Below are 6,000 nucleotides of genomic sequence, written 5' to 3'. Positions count from 1 at the left end.
ATGAAAAAATTAAAAAAAAAAAAAAAAAGAAAAAGGAACAAAAAGCGATGTAAGCGATGAAAGAAGAAACAAAAAAGCAAACGTAGTAGTGTGCAACGTATAACGTATTGAACAAACTAAATAAGAGACATAAACAAAAATAAACAAAAAAAAAAAAGATGAATAAAAATTTTTACAAAAAAAAAAAAGCTGAAAATGTTGAGTGAGAGAAAGAGAGGGAGAGCATGAGCGAGCGAGAGATAGATAAAAAAAGAGAGAGAGAGAGAGAAAGAGAGAAAGAGAAAAAAAAGATGTAGTGCCACGAAAGGAAATGCGTATATAGAGAAAAAACGTTGCGACTGCGTCTTTCAAAGCGTTCTCGTTGGATAAAAGAACAAAGCGTCGCTTTTTATAACGTGTTGCTGCGAAAATATATATGTATATATATGTGCGCATAGAGCTGCATCGCATGTACAGATGCAAACTAGCGAGGTCTGCGAACACAGGAAATAGGATGGGCACCGTACTTGATCGCGGTATCTATTCGTCGACCGATCAATCGTGGTAATTCGATCGAATCCTCGCCAATTTGTCAGTTCATTTTGAGTTATTGGTTGAACGTGTCGAGCTTCCAAGTTAATCTTTCCGGCATTTAATTTGTTCCGTCTTTACTGAAAGTACATTTTGAGAGACGACAAAATTGATTTGACCTACAACACAGTGCGAAATAAATTTAGATCAAGATAGAAATAGTGAAAGGATTTTAAGGAAAGATAGATTTTTGCAATTATATTAATCTTCCAAATGAACTAACCGGTAGGACTAATCAATTATTGAGAATATTCGATCGTATCGCGATCGATCAGAGATTATATATATTATATATATATATAATATATATATATAATATTAGGGTAACGTTTTGTAAAATCTTTTGATGCACGCGATATTTGTATAAAAAAATGAAAGAAGACATACAGAGAGACAAATACGTACATTAGAAGTGCATGATAAGAATAGTAGGGCGATTAATTTACACCAAAAGGGGAGATTTTTTTTAGAAGTATAGAGATAACGCGAGCAAGCAGGGAGATAAGCGAAATAAAACACATGCTGTAAGTAGACGGTGCATACGGTGCCATGCAAGAATAATATCTTGAAAATGATCGATGGTTGTAAGCAATCTTTTCGTCTTCTGCTAGTGAGTACGAAAAGATAGATACACGGATGAAGTGAAATAACGTTAAATTGCAACTTGGAACAGCTTTCAACGTATTAATCTTGATAACTGGTTACGTATATATACGTATATATACATATAGCCATATATGTATATATAAACGATATACAATTACTATAAGCATATAAGAAATATAATTTATATAGCTGTATTCTACGTCATCAGTACATGTAGGACAGGCTTGCGAGTGTTCACATGTGATCATCGTCTCAGCCGGCGTGAGAGTGCTTTAAAATTTAGAGACTGTGTGAGTGAGAGAGATACAATATATATAAATATTAAAAGAAAAAAAAGTATATATAATAATAAATATAGATAGAGAGAAAGAGAGAGATACCGAAAGAGGGAGAGAAAAAGAGAGAAAAATACACTATACCTTGTAGTCGACGTTACATATCTTTGCAATTCATTCGTTAGAGAGCATAAAAAAATTGTCTGTTAGGCGATTCAGCGACGCCCCAGCGAATTATAATATTACGTGTCTGTTTAATCCAAAGGCAAGACCAATCGCGCGATTCGAACAATCCAATCTTAGAAAAGGCGTCGCTGGTCGACTGTGCGATTGAATCTATTATGGGAATCGATACGATATGCCCGTGAGATATGACGCACAGACGACCCAGACCTGGCCCAAAAGTCAGTCTACATATCAGACTCTAGTTAGCAACAGATCCCCTTCTCAGATTCCAATGGTTTTACTTACGAAGGAATTTTTTGGTGTATTTTTTCCGATTCACGGCTCCACCTTTTATTCGTCGATAAGATTATAAAGATAAGATCTCATGTGTATACATCACACATAGTAGAATCTGTTGAAACGAAAAAGGAACTGAGTCAGTGAATCAGACAGTTTATCGAACTTCAAATCTATCGATCTCTCCTTCCTGAATCATGATATGCTCACCTTCTCCATGGTGATTTCGTGTCGATCGGCTCTCGAGTTGTCAAGGTCGATCATAGTCATCCTGCTCAAGGATCTTCGTCTGGGATTTTTCCTTCTTTCCTTGAAAATCAAGCTACATCCTAGATTTAGAAAAACTTATTCGTATCGTCAGTTACTGCTATTACTCTATTTACCAATGCTACCTAACTATAACCGGCATTAATACCACTACTATATTGCCCCGTTATCCAATTACCGCGATCAAAATCGTTAATTGTCCCATTTTACTTACCGATAATTAGTTTGATGAGAAATTTGCAAATTCGAGTCCTTAAAATTTTAATTCGATTTTGATTAAAATTTGAGGACTATAACGAGAGGCTAGAAATTCTTTCGAAAGGATATAATCATTGATTCTTTTTTTCGTAGAAAGATCAAAACTTTAGATATATTTTTACACGATATATTGTAATCGTATTTCTTCATTTCATCCCTTTATTTCCTTGTTTTGATTTTTAGCATCATTGTCATCCTTCGATCATGGTAGACTGAGAGAAAATTGTAATATGTTTGCAAATTATTATATCTTTGAAAACAATCATTATTGTGTGTGTTTTTTGAGACTTGCTTCGAAATATTAAAGAATCATAAATAATAAAAATTTTTCGAGATTTTAAATACACTTATTATTTTAATTAGTGATTGATAATATAGTAATTAATAATTAACTATCGAGGAATTGAAAAAAATTATAATTTTATAAGAAGAGACAATACATTATAATAAAAAATTAATAAAAATTGTACAATTATATGTACAAAAGTGAGATAGGAAAGTATATGCTCAAATTGGCATTTAGAATTTTCATATATAGAACTGATAAAAGATATAGCATTAAAATTTTCATAGAGTGATATTCTAAATGTAGTAATGTAGTATTGTTATTATGGCTTCAAAGCTTAATTTTTCTTTACAAAGCACGTCTAGCTAAAAAAAATAATTAATAATTAAAAAATCTCGAAAAATAAAAATTTCATGATATAATATTAATTTTTTGAAAACAACAAATATAATTACGATTATCATTTCATTTATTAAAAATTTCACTATTATTTTATATTATTTATCCAATTTGTATTTTTTTTTATAATTTTTTTTAAAAATATGCATCTGATAATGAAAATATATATCTATATATATCATATGCATATAATTAATAAATTTTATTGTATAATATCTACAGCTTTCTCTCAGCGTACAGCCCTGCATCTATTTCAATATCCTTTTCATTTTCAAATCTCTCAAAAATCGAAAATTATTCTGTAGAAGTCGTAAAATTGTATTGTGATAACTATAAGACATGCAACTGGTGGAAATTAATTAACATAGACAAAATTCAGGAAACAAACTTTTCGAAATATAAATATTAATTGACCTTATTTGATCTTATTCTTCCATCTTCCATCTTGAACTGAATTCAGAAGCAATGCTCTCTCATAGCAATCTGTGTTGTTACGTATTTAATGTCATTTTACATAAATTACGATGCGTATTTTTACATAAATTATATGTTGTTGATTAGTTGCTACACATAGACGAACGAATATTCATCGTGCGACTTCCGTGAGTTATCTTAACTCTTTCGACCTGTGAAAAAATATTGAATCATTAATATTAATAATAATTAAATAAGCATACATAAATTTTTTTTTATATTATTCATGAAATAAATGAATAATTTAATGATAATTTTTTAACAATGAAAATTGCGTGTGATTATTGATAGTAATTAATTAAACAATAATTAATTAATTATTTCTATTTATTTTCACTTTATGCACAATTTTAAAAGATGTAAATGTCATAATAAAATCGAGTTAGTTATTGAAATTACAATTATCTAAATTAAAATTATCTAAAATCGAAAAAGTTAAATGTTATAAAATAAAAAGAATCATCTTATACAACTTAAAGAAAGCAGACTATACATTAAAAAAAATGTATAGTTACGAATACACGTTAATTTTTCACGATGATTTTCGTTCTATTTTTTCATTTTTTTTTTCTCAGTTGCTCAAAAATTCCCTCTCCACCACTATGGAGAATGTTTCTTGTTAAATAATAATTGAAAAATTTCTCGATCGATTCGTTTCTATTTTAGAAGCGAGACAAGATAATCTATATACACATAAAAAAAAAATAAGTTTTTTCGTTTTGCTTCGGCGAACAATATCTGATTTTTCTGCGGGAGATAAAATCTACGTTTTACCACGAGCATTGTATACGTACGCGAATTTTTATTGCCGTTTTTATTACATAGACAGCGCAAAAGTGGTCGATAAACAACGGTTTCCCGCGTAAAATCATCACGTGACTCATTATGTTTTGTGTTATTGTTTTTCTACTTCACATGTTCGGTCATGTAAGCGATTATACATATATATAAAACGTGCACACGCAATTATAATTTGTCATCAATGTTAAAACTCGAATGTCAACTGGACTGCCGAGCGATGAATTACTCGTTCTGACAGATATATACTTTCGAAATATATAATACACGTATTATAACGTATACATATAATATGTATATTATGTATCGTATACAGGGATATGTAGCCCGCACAGTTAACCATGACCAAAAAGTGCCGAAACATTGGCGAAAAAATCGAAAACGAATGGAAAAAATATAAGCAAAAAAGTATCCTATACATATATTATTCCGGATCGTAAAACGCATGGTCAGGATATCGAATCTACGATCGTACGTACGCAAAGTACGAGCATACATACATGTATAGGCAATGCTCATATACGCGTACACGCGCATATACATATATAACAAGAAAAGAAAAAAAAAAAAGGAAGAAAAAACGACAGTTTTCGTATCACTACAGCAGCAGCTGCACCTCTTTTTTGATTCTTACACACGCACTCACACAATCTTGAATCAAACATTCTTTTTTAGCGGTCAAAGAGAGGGATCGCGGATTTACCACCATTCGAATAGAGATTTAATGTTTGTAAGGGCAATAACAATTGTAAATTTTTCGAGTACATTGTATTTGAATGTGTAAGTTGCATAAAAAAGACAGATTTTTTAGATATTGCACTATAATATTTATTATTCTAAGGTAACAAGACGGTCGCGATTCGCCGCGCTCGCGATACCTTGCTCCCTCATCCCCACCCTCACTTCTTATGGCCTCGATCGCATCAAGAATCGATGCCCGGGATCAAAAGCGACGAACTATCGATCGCTTCCGCGCGAAAATGTTTCGTGCGAGATATGGTAATTTCTTCAGTCGCGATCGACGCCTAGTCGCAAGCGCGGCTACTTCGCGACGATCATAAATTAATATTAATTAATAAAGAGACAAAGCGAATGCATTGTTCTTTCCAATAAAAAAAGAAGCAAGATTTTTAGTGTTTACACTACAATTGATAAACGATTCTATTATTACATAATATTATATTAATAACAATATTATTACTGTAATGTTTGTTTTTGGTTATTAAAGTGTGTATATAGTAATATATTCTAGAAATGGTCTCTCTCAAATCTCTACCTCCCAAAAATTTCTTTTTATGATAAATTTATAGATATTTTTTAAAAAAATTTGTATTTTCTTTAATGTACTTCTTCTTGTGTTGTATTTAATATCATATATTTTTTGTTTATATTATTATTTTTTAAATTATTCTTTTTTTTATTAAAATTTCTATATTATGGAAATCAGTATTATTTTATTTAGTTCATAATAGTATGTTTTCGTATGAATATTATTTTATTGTTACATTAATTTTCATAATATTTAAAATGTAATTACTTTTATAAAATATTTTTATTTATAACTAAATTTGCATTTGTATTTTATCATTTGTATGATTTAACACA

This window comes from Apis dorsata, unplaced genomic scaffold (assembly GCF_000469605.1).
Source record: "Apis dorsata unplaced genomic scaffold, Apis dorsata 1.3 scaffold_381, whole genome shotgun sequence".
NCBI classification, from domain to species: domain Eukaryota; kingdom Metazoa; phylum Arthropoda; class Insecta; order Hymenoptera; family Apidae; genus Apis; species Apis dorsata.
Note: the sequence above shows the minus strand (reverse complement) of the source record.